This window comes from Hyperolius riggenbachi, chromosome 12 (assembly GCF_040937935.1).
Source record: "Hyperolius riggenbachi isolate aHypRig1 chromosome 12, aHypRig1.pri, whole genome shotgun sequence".
NCBI lineage: Eukaryota > Metazoa > Chordata > Amphibia > Anura > Hyperoliidae > Hyperolius > Hyperolius riggenbachi.
The window spans coordinates 162,433,589-162,452,443 of record NC_090657.1 but is presented as its reverse complement, the minus strand read 5'-3'; positions in this window follow the sequence as shown (position 1 = coordinate 162,452,443).

Sequence of the window (18,855 nt, the reverse complement as noted above, 5' to 3'; positions counted from 1 at the left end):
CATCACTCAAATGGCCAGATCGAATCTGATCAGAGAGGGATCTATTGCCTGCCCACACACTACACACAGATTTTCAATAGATTTCAGCATTAATCTATTGGACATTGTCCTAGAGCCACCTCTGCCTGCCGGGCTCCTCCCCCCATGTAATATGTCATTCCATATCGATCCTTTCCACTGATTTTGGCCCCAAATTGATAAAAAAAATTGATCGGGCAGCCATGTTGCAGCACTGAGTCTTCTCCCGTTCAATAAAACTATTGAACTGTGAGGTCGATCAGTGGAGTGATGCATGGTCACCTTTATGGCGTGTTAGTGTACACACCTTTGACGGATTGGGTGACATTGCTGGGCCGGGCTGGGCACACAGGTGTGTCAGCTGTGTAGCTGACTACTGGCTGTGTTGCTATGCAGGAGGGTGACGGAGGACCAACGAGCGGCACATGCATGACATCACATGGCAGGCGGGGGATCGGCGTCGTTGGCAGTGAGTAGATCTGCCTGGCGGATCACTCGCAGGTTGGGGGTCGTCAGCTGCTGTTCACATGCCCAATTATCGTCTGAGGCAATCGTTATAGGCTGCCTCTGCCAACATAAAGGGAACCTGAGATGAAAAGAAAGCAAAATATCGTACATACCTGGGGCTTCTGCCAGCCCCCACCGGCCTGATCGCTCCCTTGGCGCCGTCCTCTGCTTTCTGTATCCTCCGTAAGGGCTCCCGATATCTTGGCCAGTCTAGACTTACTGCGCATGCGCGTCCAGGCCGTGCACGCCCAGCCCACCGCGCTCCCATCGCCGGGAACTTTCTGCGCAGGCGCAGAACTCTTCTAACCATGGGAGCGAGACGGGGGAGAGTGCACAGACGCACTACGCGTATGCGCCGACTGGCTGGAGATACCGGCAGCCCTTATGGAGGCTACAGAAAGCAGAGGACAGCGCCAAGGGAGCGATCAGGCCGGTGGGGGCTGGCGGAAGCCCCAGGTATGTATGATTTTTTTATTTTATTTTTGTCTTTGGTACACTTTAACTCAATCGTGTGTACAAGGCTTCAGGAAACTGTAAGTAAATAAATAAATAAATAATAAAAACTGTAAGTGAGTAATAGGGATTGGAAGGTGCAGAGGAGTGTTTATCTTCCCTGGTGGTGGAGGATTGTGTGAACAGACTAAAGACAGGACACACAGAGATGGGGATCAGCCTGATGGAATTAGGCTCTGGGCAGGTTAGATCTTGTGTCTGGGATGTTTATGGGATACCTGGAGAGACGTGGTGGCTGCGTGGTAATGACATGCACCCTTTCCTTACCAGAGTGACAAACTTCACACAAGGACAAAACCAACAATTACTCAGAGGGTGACTCCCTGCAGACAGAACTGGTCACCTGTGACACAGCAGGTCGCCCTGAGAGCAGAGGGGTCACCAGATAGGTGGCCTGAGAAATGCCACAACCTTCTACTGTTACACTTATGTGACTTCCCAGAATTCCTTCCACAGCCACTCTATACCGAGGTATCAAATACAGGAGAATATACCTACTGAACCGTTCATTTTCAACGAGGATGATACCAACTACAGGTAACCATACACTTATAGATGGCCACCAATCAATAAATGCTTGACAGATCAAAATATCAATCTATCTCTGTCTATCTAGCTAGCTACGTACCTATCTATTATCGCTGTCTGTCTATCCTCCTGTCCACGCACTACACACAATACTGGTCAGACGGATCCCATTTTTACCCCAAACACAATGCATGCAGTGTTCCTCTTGCATTTGCTTTTAAGATCAAGTGTAGTATCTGTTCTTGAGGTTTTTGGGGGGACCTGGAGGGATGGCACTGTGGCAGGGTGTCCTTCCTGGTCGTAATTCCCAGGGGCTGATTGAATGGATCTATACCATGGTCGAGGCTGAATAGCTGAGGGCTTTGCTTAGGCGTACTGCCCCTGGAAGTGGCGCTCCAGGTGCACCTGAAAAAACCTGAGATGTGGCAGATCTCAGGCGGAAGTAGGGTGCTTTGGTCTGTACTGCCCATATGCATAGCCAACTAACGCAGCTCCCCGGCCTTTTGGCTAGGGAGAGTGCGGAATTTTTATCACTCCGGCCGCAAGGTCGGGGCCAGCTTGCTGGCAGGGGGACTTCGGTTCCCACCTGGCTCCCTCTCGGGGGAGCCACGGACCATGTGGATGGCCACGTGGCCCAGGCCCTGTGGGCAACCACAGGGCAGTCCAGGGTCCTCCAGCCCTTCGGGTGTTGGAGGATGCCGCCAGTGTCCTCCGACTCTCGGGTTGGAGGATGCTTAGTACCCCCTGCGCCGATGGCAAAGGGGGATAAGCTCCCTTCGGGGAACACCGGAAGGGCCCTGCTGTATTGTGGGGCCCGTGGCTACTCATGCACGTTTTGTGGGCGTGCTTTAGGGCACTCACGCTTTTTCCGTGCATGGGGCTAATAGCCTTGCTGACCGGGACTCCTGTTGCATGCAACAGGAGCCAAGACAAGCTAAAAAAAAAAAAAAAATTTGCTTTTGGGTTAAAATCATTGGGAACTCAAGAAAATTGTATAGTCAGTGCTATGCCATTTTGTTGTCATTTCCCTATTTTACTTTTTTTTTTCTTTTGAATACAGTAAATATTGCAAACACCATTGTGGAGCGAAACCCATCCAAATACAAAGAGATTGTGCCACGTTCACAGTAACAGGCTAACAGTCTCCACAATCCACCTTCTATTCAGCACAGCAGATGAACTACAAGTCCCAACAAAGTTATAATTCTTAGCCAGTGTGAGTCAGGAACAAGAAACTGTCCCTGGTTCAGTACGTTAGAGCTCCATTCTTTAAGGAGGGTCTCCGGTCCCATTAACTGCCCCCAGATCAACAATGTAAATATAACCCATTACTAACTTTCCTACTCTCCGCACATCACCTGCCCCTGTAATGGCAGTGTAGATGTACATGTGACCCAGCAGTGCTGTAGGTCTGCTTACTTGTCTAGCTACCTCATCTCCATGTTAAAGAGAAACCGTAACCAAAAAAATTTAACTTCATCCCAATCAGTAGCCCCCCTTTCCCACGAGAAATCATTTCCTTTTCTCAAACGGATCATCAGGGGGCTCTGCATGGCTGATATTGTGGTGAAACCCCTCCCACACCATGATCCTGGCAGTTTACTGTCTGTGAACCTTGTTGCATTAGCTGTTTACAGCTGTTTCCAACTGCCAAAAAGCAAGCAGCATCTCCTTTCAGTGACCTCACCTTCCAGCAGTAAAAATGTCACCATGTGATAAATGTCAGAATGTAAATCAGGGAGAGGAAAGATTTTACAATGGGCAAACACTGACTAAATCATTTATACATAATTATAGTAAAAATGAAGCACTTTTTTTATGACATTATTTTTACTGGCGTTCCTCTTTAACCACTTCGCATCCAGACCTTGTTTTCCCCTTATTGACCAGAGCAATTTTGACGTTTTAGCTATGTCCCTTTTTAATCAGCCATAACTTTATCCCTACTCACGACACCTAAATGATCTAGGTATCGTTTTTTTCAGGACAAACTAGACTTTCATTGGCGGGTATTTTGTCCCTAGACCAAAAAAGTTTTCTATGCATTTTAATGGGAAAAAGAGGGGGAAAATGAAAAAAATGCATTTTTGCTCAGTTTTTATCAATTCCAGTTTAAAAATAAAAAGTGCCACAGAAGATAAAAACATGTCACCAGTATTCTGTCCCCCAGTATAGATAACAAAATGTGTCCCGAGTATCAGACCCCCCCCCCCCTATAGCCAGATGTGTCCCCATTATCAGTCACCCCCAGTATAGCCCGATGTGTCCTCTGTTTAGCACCTCCCAGTATAGATAAACAGATGTATCCCCAGGATTACTGCCCCTCATTATAACTAAATGTGTCCCCAGGAATAGTGGTCCCCCATTATAGCCAGATGCGCCCTCAGGATTAGCGGGTGCACCCTGGATTAGGGCCCCCCCCCACCATTATAGCCAGATCTGCCCCCAGTATAAAATTATGCACATAATTAAAATTGTATCCCCTCTTACTTTATCCTCCCCCCCCCCCCCAGCTGCACATTTTACCCCCCACCCCCCACCAGGGGTTCAACAACCCCCATAAGGGCCAGCCAGATGTCCCACCCCCCACCCAGGCAGCCCCCTCGGTGGCCAGATCTGTAAAAAAAAAAAGGATTAGAAAGCAGCCTGACTCACCTTTTCCTGTTCCAGCGATCAGCCTGCAGCCCGAGCCTCCGATCGCCGCTCTGCACGCAGCCCTGTGATGCCGGTTACCGGGTCCCGGCTTGATGACGTCATCAAGCCGGGACTCGGCTATTCAGCATCACAGGGCTGCGGGCAGAGCGGCGATCGGAGGCTCGGGCTGCAGGCTGATCGCTGGAACAGGAAAAGGTGAGTCAGGCTGCTTTCTAATCCTTTTTTTTTTCAGATCTGGCCACCGAGGGGAGAGATGAAGGATCACCGCTGTTTGCTACAGCGGTGATCGTTCATCCGCGGGGGGATTACTAATTGGCTACAAGGGAACATTTTCCCTTTCACCAATTAGTATTGCAGCTGTTAGTGCCGGGAGGTGCGCTCTGAAGCGCACCTGTTCCTGCACAACAGGGCTGAAAGCAGGTCAGTATATCTACGTGGCTGTGGCTTGGAGAGAGCCACAGCTGACGTAGATATACTGTATCAAAGGAGAAAGTGGTTAAGCCCTATACAGCCTTTCATGATCAATTCAGCTGACAGAAAGGAGAGCAATCTGTGTCAGGTCGGAGATGGGAAGAAATCGACCATCAGCAGAATAACGTCAGGGTGGATCGCTGCTCACTCCGGTTAGTTGTGCCGCAGAGAACTGGGGATGCCGGGACGGATGGGCAGTGGTTAGCACTCTTGCCTTGCAGGACCGGAGCTCCGATTTGGATCTCAGCCAGGGCACTATCTGCACGGTGTTTGTATGTTTTCCTTGTGTCTTGGCGGGTTTCTTCCAGGCACTCCGGTTTCCTCCCACATCCCAAAAACATACATATAAGTTTATTGGCTGCCACTTACATTGTCCCTAGCCTATGATACATACACTACATGATATAGACATATGACTACAGTAGGGATTAGATTTTGAGCCCCTCTGAGGTGATATCACTATGTACTCTGTACAGCTCTACGGATGACATCAGTGCTATATAAATACTAAATAATAATAATCGCACCACTGGCAGAGCTTCGCTAGCTTGAGGTCTGGAGTCTGTACAGTCCCCCACTGGCTGCGCTATCTACATGCAGCTATTAGCAGCCAGGCATTCCTGTAGCCACAAGGTTAAATATTTGTTGGGTCAGCTGGGCTTATGGTGGTATTTTCACAATCTGCTGCTACTGGTTCACATCTGCCCTGTATAAATTAGCAAGCAGATGCTGCTTCCTTTCATTAGAGCAGGCAGCATGAAATGTGCCAGTAAGCTGATATCATTACTGGGCCAGGCTACCAGGAAGTCCCCCACCTAAAGAGAACCTGTCATGTCGGCTTGCACGCAAATTGTATTCACTGTGGAATGGGGCCAAATAAAAATTGGAATGAAATTCATGTGATTGGAGAAGTTAAAAGCTGCATACAATTTGCATGCAGAGAAAAAAATGAGCAGCATCCACCGACCGCCTCTAGCTGGGAGTGAAGCATCCACTGACCGCCTCTAGACTGAGGCGGCTGTGAGGGGCTGAAAGAAGTCTCAGGTGAGTAAAAAATAGATTTGTTATTTCCCCTCGGAAGTCCTTCAAAGCTCACCTGCATTGGAGCAAAAGACTTTTTACTTACCTGGGTCCACTCCCAGCCCCCCCCCCCCCCCCGTAGCTTAGCTCCCTCGGCATCCTACATCCCCTCCTTTGTATCGCTGCCCCCTCCAAGAGATCTGTGACTGGACCAGCTTCTGTGAATGTGTAGTCCCATTTGCATGTCTCTTCAATTGCACTCCCAACGCCAGAAGTGTTCTGTGATATAATACTTCGGAGAACCATGCAAGCGCAGATTGATCCCAGTGATGGGACCGTGATAGAGGAGGCACGTGGATGGGACTGTGCATGCGCTGTAGCCAGATCTTTTTGGATGGGAGCAGCAACACAATGAAAGGGACCACAAGGACATTGAGGGACCCGAAAGACTATGAGGAACTGGCAGAAAGTAAGTAAAAATCTACTTATTGCTCCAATTCAGATGTGCTTTAAACAAATGGAACAAAAATTATTCTATTTGGTTATTCATTTATTGGAAAAAAAAGTATTTGGTGGTACCCCCTTGAGCAGCAGTAATTGCAGTTAAATGTTTGCAGTAACTGCTGATCAGTCCTACACTTCAGCACATTGCTCCATACAGAACAGCTTTGGTTTACTCACAAGAATGGCTTGCTTTATGTCTTTCCATATCATTTCAGTTAGATTAAGTTCAGGACTTTGACTTGACCAATCCAGAACAGCCACTTTATTCTTTAATCATTGTTAGGTAGAACAATTTAAGTGCTTAGAAACGTTATCTTGCTGCATGACCTGACGTCTCTTGAGATTCAGTTCACAGATGTGTTGACATTTTCCCTTAGAATTCTCTGCCATAGTACAGAATTTATTGTTCCATTAATGAAGGCTAGCTAACCAGGCTCAGATGCAGCAATACAGGCAAAAACCAGAACACTACCTACACCATGTTTCACAGAAGGCACAAGGTTTTTGTGCTGAAATGCAGTGTTTTTCATTCAAAAAATTTAACAGTCCTAATTTAAGCAAAAATGTTCTATTATGGCTTCATCCATCCGGAATTCATTCTTCCACTATAAATTTTGGTTGGTCCAGAAGCAATATTCAAGAGGGGAACAGTGGCTTTCTTCTTGCTCCACTGCCGTACACACCATTGCTGGTCAGTGTTTTCCTGATGGTAGAGTCACAAACATCGACATTCACCAACGTGACTCAGGCCTTCAGCAGGTTAGAAGTTACCCCAGGTTCCTTTGCAACTTCTCAGACTATTACACGTCTTAACGTTGGTTTGATCTTTGATGGACAACCACTTCTAGTGAGGAGAACAATGGTCTTGAATTTCCTCTCTTTTTACCGAATCTGACTAATGATCGGTGTCCAAACTCTTCAGAGATGGTCTTGTGACCCTTTCAAGCTTTATGGCTATCAACAACTTTTTTTCTGAGGCCCCAGGCATCTCTTTTGTTTCAGTCATGATACTTATCCACAAATGTGTAGTATGTGTGAACTGACTTTTCTGGATCCACATTCTATAAACAAAACAGGGTCTCTCACTCACACCTGATAGTCATCCTATGGACTGAAAACACCAGACTCAATTTATACCATAAACCCAAGGCCCCTTACACATGCAAGACTGAGGGTGGTGAATTCACTGACTGTCAGCTGTTCCAGTGCACTGGCCGGGTGCTTACTAGCGCTTGGTACTGGCAGCGAATAGGTGGCTTCCCCGCTATGAGTCATATCTGATCATGGCCATGGCATGCCGCTGTTTTCTGTCACAAGCGCTGACACGAGTGGTATTACAAACTCCGCTATTCAGTTGCATTTTGATCGCACCTGAATGGCATTTGTGGCCAGCAGACTGAACTGCCCAATGTGACACTCAGCTTCCTGTGTTAAAGACGCCTGAGGATTTAGTTTAGCCACACAGATTTGTAATTTTTCACTAAACACAAGACCAAACATGACAATTTTGATTTCATTTCTTTAACGGAAACCTGCAATGAAAAAAAGTGCCCAATTTGGATACTTACCTAGGTAGTCGGTCGGGCTTGGCTTTTCCCACCAAAGGCCAAGCAGGTCCCTGTTACTGCATGTTCCTACGGGGGCAGAGCTGCCGACGTTAGAATTGCATGACTTCCAGTCACCACGCATGCTGGCCACTAATGTGCGGATGCTCCAGCGCTACCCGAGCGCCAGATATAGGACTTCCGGCGCATTGCATCACACCGTGCAAATATGAAACCCCCCACAGACTTTCATCGGTGTAGCGTTACCTTGCGGCAAAACTGGGTAACTCAACGCACCAGTGTGAAAAGGGCCTCAATGCAAAACTGAAGCAATGTAAAACAAAGTAGTTAGATACTCACCTATGAGCCTGCCTGGTCTTCTGTCTCCTTGTTCCATCTCTGGGCCCGGAAAAGTTCTTCAACCAGCTTGGTGGAATCTGCCTCTGGGAGTCCTTGTGATGGCTTTGGAAGTGCTCACATTCCTAAGTACTTTAGGAGCTGAGCAGGTCCGTACTGTGAATACGCAAATCTGGGATCGTACCTGCAGAGTACAGACGCACCCGTCTTCAAAAGCACTTGGGGGATCCGAGTGTTTCCAAAGCCTTCTGAGAAGTCCTGAGGCCGTGGAATTTCAATGGAGGACAGCGATGGAATGAGGAGACCGTGAGAAGACCTATGGGATCCAGAACCTTCCCTCAACATTGGTGGGTATCTCTTTTTTTTTTTTTTTTTTTACATTTACTTTAACTACGGTAGGTTTTCTCTTTATCATCTACTTTTAGGACTAGTTAGAAAAATTCATTTGAAAATCAGTTGCTGTTTTAAGTCACATTCATATACAAATATAGAAACATTTAAAAGATTCACAAACTTTCAAACAGCACTGTAACTATACAATGACAGAGTAGACAATACATCTACGGTTATGTACATCACACACAATAGGGTAAAGTTGTGGAGGCAGAGGGATCTTAGCCAGTTGCTGGCTGCTGAACTGCAAGTCCCAGCATGCCTTGTATGTGTGGTGACAGCTGGAGGGGGCCCAGGCCATTCAGAGATGTGATCCATCATGTGTAATATTCCTGGAAGAGCTCTCAGCACAAGAGATGTTTGTTCTGGGCAGAATGCAGCAGGTTGAATGAGGCTGTGAAGTGGAGTTCGCATTGCAGCCCAGCTGTCATCCAGAATAATACAGCATTGTATGGGGGGACAGGACGCCACTTGGTTCTTTGGCGACACACAGTGGAAAGATACAAAAATTCAGAGGTGGCTGCATAGTTTGCAAAAATGGGGGATATGAGGATAGACATCAGAGCTGCCTATAGCAACTAATCTCTCTCTGATCGAATACAGTAGTAGTAAATAGTAGTAAATCTACCGATAGTAATCAGAAGCTATCGGTATTAAATACCAATATTTTTCTACAGCTAAACCTACTCTTACACAGAACCTGCATCAAACCCCACTGCACAAACACCCTTCCTGACTGACGCCTAACCCTACCCCCCCCCCACCCCTGATCAATTGAAATTCAAATTCTGATAAATTTTGGGTGGGTCTTGAGAAGTAGCCGATCAATGGGCCATGTTGTTGCTCTGCATTGAACAATACATGCTGGGATTCAATTGATTCTCCATAGATTTCATGCTGAAATCTATTCAGATTTGAACTGCTGTGTCTATAGAAGGAATTGATTGCTCACAGATCAGATTCCGATCAGAGAGGGTTGATCAGTTTACTGCATCAGGGGGATACTGATGTAGGTATGCAGAGTCGGGACAAGGTCCTCCAGCACCCAAGGCTGAGACACCAAAGTGCGCCCCTCCATCCCTCCTACCCCAGCCGTCACACACTGATTGCTATTAGAGAAAGAGGCGTCCCAGGGCCCCCAACACCTTAATCTCTAGTTATATGGCTTGCAGTCACTGCCATGTATCCCCTTTTCTTATTTCTCTCTGCTTCAAACACAATAGGGGAATGATAGCTGAGTGAGTGCACCCCCTCCTACACGGTGCTCTGTGGCTGAAGCCTCTCTCGCCTCTGCCTTGGTCCGGCCCTGTGTGTATGGCCACCTGTACTTTACTGTAGTTCAATGATGATAAGTTCTGCCTGAAATTGCAGCAGCCTGCTGGGAGAAGGATGAGAACTGCTGGTAAGTTCTGCCACCTTGTGGTGGGCAAATTAAATGATTTACACTACTACTGTTCAGTTAGCGTAGGTTGGGGTTTCTTTGAATTATCAGAATCCACTTTATTTGCCAAGAACGACAATTGCTGTATTCGGAATTGGTTGTGGTTCACATGGCAGTGGCAGTTTTACAAGGAGAGACATTGCATTGACAAAAACATGGGAAATATAACATGGAGGCGGACATAGACACAAGCATTGGGGAGAGGGGTACAATCATTTAGGCCTTGCGATGGCTAGGGTGACAAGCAGTTTTGCCCCTTGGTGCTCGTAATGCTCAATGAATGTTCAGAGTCGGCAGCAAGGAAACTATTCCTGTCCAGGGGCTAGAGTAACTGCAGGTGAATGGACATGGCAGGAGGTGTTGGAGTACCTCTTGAGAGAAGAATTAACTCCAACGCCTGGTGGTTCTGGAGGGGATGGTTCAGTAATGTCGGCCTGACTGAATTAGCTCAAGGAAGCGCCTGCCCGGGTGGAAAGAGTCGTGTGCAATCCTGAAGGCCCTCGTCTTTGTTCTAGCAGAGGAGGTCTAGAGATAGCAGGAGCGATCCCATAATCTTTTCCACTGCACTAACTACTCTTTAGAGCTTATACCTGTCCCTTGCAGTTGCACCGGCGTACCAAACGATGACGGAGGTGCAGAGGATAAATTTTATGGTAGAGGTGGTGTAAAAGCTAGTCAGCAGCTCTTGTGCCATTACAAATATCTTCAGTTGGCGCACAAAGAATACCCTCTGCTGAGCTTTCTTTTGAATTCTGGTGGTGTTCTGTTCTCATCTTAAGTCATTAGTTATGGTCGTGCCAAGGAACCGAACTCCAGATAGCCTGGAAATTTTGGTCTTATCGATGTGAACAGAATGGAGTGCGGAGGGTTGTTTTCTGGCCTCCACGTTCAGCTCAACAGGTTTTACTGCATTAGAGATGGGCTTATTGTCCTTGCAACAACAACAACAACAACAAATAACATTTGTAGAGTGCTTTTCTCCCATAGGACTCAAAGCGCATAAGCATGGCTCAGACCATCGTGGTACAGAGGAAGAATTTTATAAGTCCGGAAATGCCAGGCTAAACAGGTGGCTTTTCAGTCTGGATTTGAATAGCTCCAGGGATGGTGCTGTCTTTACTGGGTGTGGCAGAGAGTTCCAAAGAGTAGGGGCAGCATGTAAGAAGGCTCTATCTCCAGATTTTTTGAGGCGCACTCTGGGAGTGACCAAGTTTATAGAACTTGCTGATCTGAGGTTGGGAGAAGTGTGGTGCAGCTTCAGCAAGTCCTTCATGTATCCAGGGCCCAGAATGTGCAGGGATTTGAATGTCAGCAGTCCAATCTTGAAGAGTATTCTCCATTCTACTGGTAGCCAGTGCAGTGAGCGAAGGATCGGTGTAATGTGACAGTGGCGAAGCTGGTTTGTTAGCAATCTGGCAGCAGCATTCTGCACTAATTTCAGGCGATGCAGGTCCTTTTTGGGGAGGCCAGCATAAAGGGCATTGCAGTAACAATAACAACAACAATAACAATAATATTTATATAGCGCTTTTCTCCCTGGGGACTCAAAGCGCTGTGACCCTGCATTATGCAGTCTCAAAGGCTCGGGAAAAGAGGTGAGTTTTTAGCCTTTTTTTAAAGCTGTCCAGAGAAGGAGCCTCTCGTACTGATTGTGGAAGTGAGTTCCATAGAGTAGGGGCTGCGTAGGAAAAGGCCCGAGCACCAAATGTTAAGTGTATCCTGGGAATAACCAGCTTCATCTTGTTGGCAGAGCGGAGGGTGCGTGAAGGGGCATAAAGTTCCAATAGATCCGCTATGTATTTGGGTCCCATGTGGTGTAGAGCCTTGAATGTCAGCAGGCAGATCTTAAAATTGATTCTCCATTTTACTGGCAACCAGTGAAGAGTTTGCAGTACTGGGGTGATGTGTGAGCTGCGGGGGGCATTGGCTAGGAGTCTGGCTGCAGCATTCTGTACTAGCTGTAAGGGGCGCAGAGCCTTATCTGTAGATCCGATGAACAGGGCGTTGCAGTAGTCTAGGCGGGAGGATACAAATGCGTGAACCAGGGCAGGTAGGTCTTCAGCTGGGATAAGGTGATTTTCGCTATATTTCTTAGATGGAAGAAGGAAGACTTGACGACAGCTGATACCTGCTGTCTGAGTTTTAGATTTCCATCCAGGATCACCCCAAGGTTTCGCACAGAGTCTTTATACTGTACAGTATCTCCCCCAATTGCTAGTTTGAGGTGGTGAGCGTTTTGAACTTTATCCATCATGTGTGGACCACCTACCACCAACACCTCTGTTTTGTCAGAGTTCAGCCTCAGCCAGCTGGTGTTCATCCAATTTTGTAAATCCACTAGACACGCATTTATGGATGCTGATGGGTCTTGGGTGCCAGGCTTGAAGGACAGATACAGTTGTGTGTCATCTGCATAACAATGGTATCCTAGGCCATAGTTCTGGATTATTTTGCCCAGTGGGAGCATATAGGCTGCAAAGAGTAATGGTGATAGTACAGAACCCTGTGGAACTCCATAGGCAAGTGGCACTGGATTAGAGTAGTGTGTGCCCAGACATACTTGCTGTGTCCTGCCAGATAGGAAGGTCTGAAACCATCTAAGAACAGTACCCCTTAGGCCACAGTAATTCTTCAGTCGCTGGATAAGAATTTCATGATCCACAGTATCAAATGCTGCTGACAAGTCAAGAAGAATCAGAATTGAGCAATCACCCTTGTCCCTTGCAGTAAGTAGATCATTCATTACTCGGACTAATGCTGTTTCAGTGCTGTGCCTTTTCCTGAATCCTGACTGAAAAGTATCAAAGATGTTGTTATCTGTAAGCCTGGCTTCTAGCTGGTTGGCGACTGCTTTCTCGATAACTTTTGATAGGAATGGTAAGTTCGCCACCGGTCTGTAGTTGGTTACAGAATCAGGATCTAGTGATGGTTTCTTCAGGAGGGGTTTTATGATTGCTTTCTTTAGTTCTTCTGGGAAAAGACCACTTTGCAAGGAGCACTGAGTGATTTTGTGAAATGCTGGCCTGATCAGCTCTGGGCACTGCATTAAGGATCCAGTTGGGCCAGGATCCAGGTCGCAGGTAGTGGGGCGGAGACTTTGAATGAGAATTCCAAAATCTTCTACACTCAGAGTGTCAAAGACTTGCCATGGTGGTACGGTAGTAGGCATATGCAACGTCCAGTGGTCAATTGATGTAGTTGGTGTAATGCTGGCACGGATGGTAGACACCTTGTTTGTGAAGAAGGCAGAGAATTCTTCACACCTTTCCCTGGAGTATGTGGTTGGGGCTTTTAGGCAGGAAGGATTGCAGAGTGATTCCACTGTGTGGAAGAGTTGAGCAGCTCTGTTGTTGGCTGTAAATATTTTGTGCGAGATAAAGTCTGATTTTTTCTTGGTTATTGCTTGTTGGTATTGTCTGAGGTGTTGAACTAGGCTAGATTTGTGCTCCTCAGTCCCTGATTTACGCCACTGTCTTTCTAGTCTGCGCCCTTTCTTTTTTAGATCCATGATGGTTTTGTCAAACCAATTAGCTTTCTGCTTTTTGGTTGCTGATTTGGTGCGCCATGGGGCAATACTGTCAAGTGTTTCATATATCGTGGTGTTGTACTGGGTTACTAGAGTGTTTGGGTCCATTTGGCTGTGGAGCAGATTTGTAAAATCCAGGTTGGCAGTTATCCTCTCCGGTGTTAATTTACTCAGGGGACGGGTTTTGATTGTTTCTTTAGGGAGCTGCTTAATAGGGTGATGTTCAATAGTAAACTGTATTATGTGATGGTCTGACCACACCACTGGGGTTACTGTTATGTTACTAATGTCCATTCCAAGGTGGAACAGTAAGTCTAGCGTATGCCCTCCTCTGTGGGTAGCTGATTTTACAACTTGTGTGAAGCCTAGTCCACCCATGAGATTTATTAGTTCATTTGCATCTTGTGATTGAGTGTTATCAGCCCGGACGTTGAAGTCACCAAGGATGATCCATCTCGGATAAGACAGAGTTAGCATGGCCAGAAGTTCTGGGAATTCCTGTAGGAAAGGGTCAGCATCTCCGGGGGGACGATAAACCACTAAAATTTTGAAGCCTTTACCAGCTGAGATCTGGGCACCTATACATTCAAAGGACTTTGTTGAGCCAACATTCAGGGCCCTGAGCTGCAGAGTTGTTTTGCCACAAATTGCTACACCCCCTCCTCTGCGGTCTCGTCTTCCCTCACTTAGGACTGAGTAATTGTATGGTATGGTTGCTTCCAGTGTGGGGCCCGCATTGGCATCAATCCAGGTTTCAGTGATGCATGAAAAATCGCATGTCTGAATAAGGTCCGCAATAATGGCTGTCTTATTGTTTATAGAGCGGGCATTGCAGAGCAATGCGGTGACTGCATGGGGTTTAGCAATGGCGACTGGGTTCACTGCTGGGGTGTTACTGCATCTCTGACTAGGGACATGGTAACTTCTGCTACTTTCAGCCTCTGATTTCCAGTAAACCTCACTGGAGATCGCTGGAAAGTTCTTTTCCTTGAATGGACCTGGGTCCCTGAAGTTGGACTGAGACTGAGTGTGGCACTTTTTATGGGCCTGGCCGCCTTTTTTACCTCTGTGCGTTTTATTTAAAATCCCTAGAGATTCCAGCAAATTAGCTTGTTTTTTTCCAATGTGAGATGCAGCTCTCAATGGCCTGAGAGATAGTAAGAAGCTGGCTGTATAGATTAACATTGCTCTTTGTGAAGGAATGGGTTAAGTAAGCTCTTCCTTTGATTGTTGTTGTTTATCAGTGGGGGGTATACAAAAGCAAATGCTGGCCTTCAGAATCTGCTACAAGAGGTGTGAAAAGTCCATTGATATGCAGAAGCATGGGGCCTACTAAGGTTTACTTAGAAAGGCAATGGAGTCAATATAATTTCAGCCTCTGAATGCATTTCAAGTATTTGTACAGTCTGCAAAAACGGATTGCCAGCTGAAGGATATTACTGCTGTTTGAGGAAGGAGGATGAATTCCCTTACCTTGGGAAGAGGACTTGGGAAGGTAGGAGATCTGCTTGCTGTGTTGCATGGACATGCTTTTTGATGTGTTTGCTTGTTTGAAGCTGTGGACCTCATGAGTATCCAGGTGGAGAAATCCTATTCCATTGTGTGTCCTTGTAGGAGTAGAGAAGGCTTTTGTTTGTTTGTTTGTGTGGATTATCAGCTTCCCAATCCCATGCAGGACTCCAAAACCAAGGTCAGCTACACATGACTTTCATGGTGAGTACAATCCAGCTTGTAACTTAGCCATCCATAAACTTCCACGTTTCCCAGAAGGTTCCAGTTGTAGCCAGAGAGTTCATGGTGCAGAATCTGTAAGTATTTTTGTTCCTTCTGTGCATATATGTGATTAATGCTTCCCAGAGCCGAGACAAGGTGTGGAGCAGGTAAAAGGAGAGGCTGCCATCTTGAGCGCGCTCAGTACATAGTCCAGCCGTGATGTGAGGAAGGTGTGAACTAGGGTTGGAAGATCCTCTGGGGGAATCAGATGTTTAATCTTTCCAATGTTCTTCAGATGAAAGTAGGAAGATTTAACTACAGATGAAATTTGGTTTCTGAAACTCAAATCCCCATCGATTAGTACGCCAAGGCTGCGCACAAGGTTGGAGCTGTTTATGTCTGAATTCCCAATCCTGATTGGTGTTGCCTTAGGATAGAGCTGTTTTGATGGCGAGCACTGGCTTTGGACAAATAGGACCTCAGTTTTGTCAGCATTCAGTTTCAACCAGTTATTATTCATCCATGCCTGTAGCTCAGCTAAGCAAGAGTTTATTTTTGGAGTAGGGTCTGTTCCACCAGGTTTGAAGGACAGGTATAGCTGTGTGTCATCGGCGTAGCAGTGGTACGTCAGGCCATGTCGTTGGATAAGTGTACCGAGTGGCAACATGTAGATTGCAAACAGCAGAGGGGATAGGATTGATCCTTGTGGCACTCCGAATTGTAGAGGTGCAGGTTTGGACATTATAGGTCCTAGGGATACTCTCTGTGTTCTGTCAGTCAGGAATGATCTGAACCACTGGAGGACTAATCCACTGATGCCACAGTACTCCTGCAGTCTGTTAAGCAGGATTTCATGGTCAACTGTATCAAAAGCCGCTCAGCAAGTTCTATAAACTTGGTCACTCCCAGAGTGCACCTCAAAAAATCTGGAGATAGAGCCTTCTGTCATGCTGCCCCTACTCTTTGGAACTTCCTGCCACACCCAGTAAAGACAGTACCATCCCTGGAGCTATTCAAATCCAGACTGAAAAGCCACCTGTTTAGCCTGGCATTTCCGGACTTATAAAATTCTTCCTCTGTACCACGATGGTCTGAGCCATGCTTATGCACTTTCAGTCCTAGGGAAGAAAAGCACTCTACAAATGTTATTTGTTGTTGTTGTTGATCACAGTGATTGGCTCACACCGATCACATGGTAGGGAGCCAATAAAACTGGCTCCTTACCGAATCATTAATGCCTCATTCACATCAGGTGCGTTTGGGATCGCACATGAATGGGCTTTAATAACGCAAGCGTGTTTCAGCACATTTTTGCACGTTTGTGTATGCATTACTATGTGTTTTTTCCCCTGACTAATGGGAGGGCTGGGCAGGATTTCTATATGTGTACAAAACTACAATTACAAATACAATTATGCATAAAAAAATACACATTACCTTGCGTTTATGTGCACTGCGTGCTTTTGTGTGATAAAAAGAAAACGGGCATTGACTTTCATTACATGCGTTGCTAATTAGCAACGCTCAAAAATGCTGACAACCCTAAGTGTCAGCATCGCTCTTTATTGCAGTGCAATGACCTGCACGGGGTCAATTGATTTAAATACATTTTATAGACACCCTGCGTTATGCATGGTGTCAGCGTTATGCTACAGTGCATAAAAACATCCATGATGTGAACGAGCCCTAACTACTCAGCTGTCATGATTTACCACAGCCGATTCACCAGCAGCGTGCACAGTCGATTGACACAGTACCGTTGAAATCCGGCGGTGTAAATACTATGCCGCTTCTGAGACAAGTGGCCACAACTGCGGCATAGGATTTACTCATCTCTAGGCAATTGAGCAGGTTTTTTTTTGCATTTTCAGCTTGCCTGTCATGTGCGTCCTGTGCAGTGCATGTCCAGATTTTGCCACAAAATTAATAAATCTCTATGCGTCTGCATTTGCATTTTTGCTCTCGCTTGTATTGTTGACTTTGATATCAGCATGAAGCACTCACTTTCAAGAAAAAAAAAAAACTAATGCGGGCATTGCTGTGGTAACTAGCGGCGTAATTCTGACGTTAGGACTGGTAAAATTGCGCACACAGCAAAATTATCAGCCTTTCATATATCACACCCTTAATCTCAAATTCACTGCGATAAGCTTATTTTAACCATTTATGCCACGCGGATGTGAGTTTTACATCCCCAGCGGCAGCTGCTACAGCCGCAGGGACGCGCTAGTCACGCCCTTGCAGTTTGGGGGGGTGCGCACGCAATCGTGCAGGCAGATGCTCACGTTCTTGAGGTTGCCGGCAACAGGGGCGATTGGCTGAAGGGGACAAAAGTCCCCTGTGCCAATCCGTACATGTCCACCGAGAATAAACACTGTTTTTGTTCAAATACAGTGTTTATTCTTAAATAGAGCCGCCGCGCTTCCTTGTGCCGACGATTTCCACCACGCTTCCTCCTGCCGACGATTTCTGCCGCTTTCCGCCACCCAATCGATAGACTAATGAATGGGAACAAAGTTCCCATTCATTAATCTCCCCACCGGACACCCGTGATGCAGGCTTTAATTGAAGCCTGCATCACTTCCCTAGTAACAATGTAGCAACAAATTGTTTCCTATGTAGCGTACTTGTACGCTACATAGGATTTTGCTCAGCGGGGACATCTTGTGGCCAAATAGTAAAATGACATCTACTGACTTTAGGGAACAAAAATAAAATAAAAGGCCATATTATTATAAATTTATGGGCTAAAAATTAGCGATGGATGTAAAACTGAAAAAATGTACCTTTATTTCCAAATAAAATATTGTCACCATACATTATACTAGGGATATAATTTTACGGTTGCATTAACCGGGACAAATGGGCAAATAAAATGTGTGGATTTTAATTACAGTAGCATGTGGTATTTTAAAACTATAATGGCCGAAACCTGAGAAATAATGATTTTTTCCATTTTTTTCCTAATTATTTCAGTTAAAATGCATTTAGAATAAAATAATTCTTAGCATAATGTTCCACCTAAAGAAAGCCTAATTGGTGGTGGAAAAAACAAGGTATAGATCACTTCTTTGTGATAAGTAGTGATAAAGTTATTGGGGAATGAAAGGGATGAGCGCTGAAATGGGAAAATTTCTCTCAGCTATGAGGTGAAAAGTACCTGCGGGCTGAAAAGGTTAAAAAAAAAGTGGGCGGAGCCAGCAACAGCCAAAGGGAAAAAAAATGACTTGTGGCTAAAATCAGTCAAAGTATTGTGACATAAAAACTGGGGCAGGCTTTACTGCTTTGTCTCCACCTAGGGGGTTGGAATCTACCACCCCGGTCCAGCCATGGAATTTAGCCCACGTCGCCCATGGTTCGGTGGGCTGGACTCATCCAGGAATCGAACTCACAACCTTCCACTTGGTAGACAGACGCACAGTAACCCTTCGCCAACACACCTGCCCAATGTAAATAGATGCAAATAATACTTTTAACATGGAAACTCTATTCTTTCTACAGTTTTAAGAGTTTTAGGAGTACATGTGTGAAATTTTGCACACTTCTTCGGCCCATAGCCGTGTAGGTTGCTTGTGCTCTGTTAAGCTATCTTACCCTCGGTGCCCCTGGGGCGGCCCCCCGAAAACCCCATTTTTTCCCATAGACTTTCATTGGAAAATGTTAAA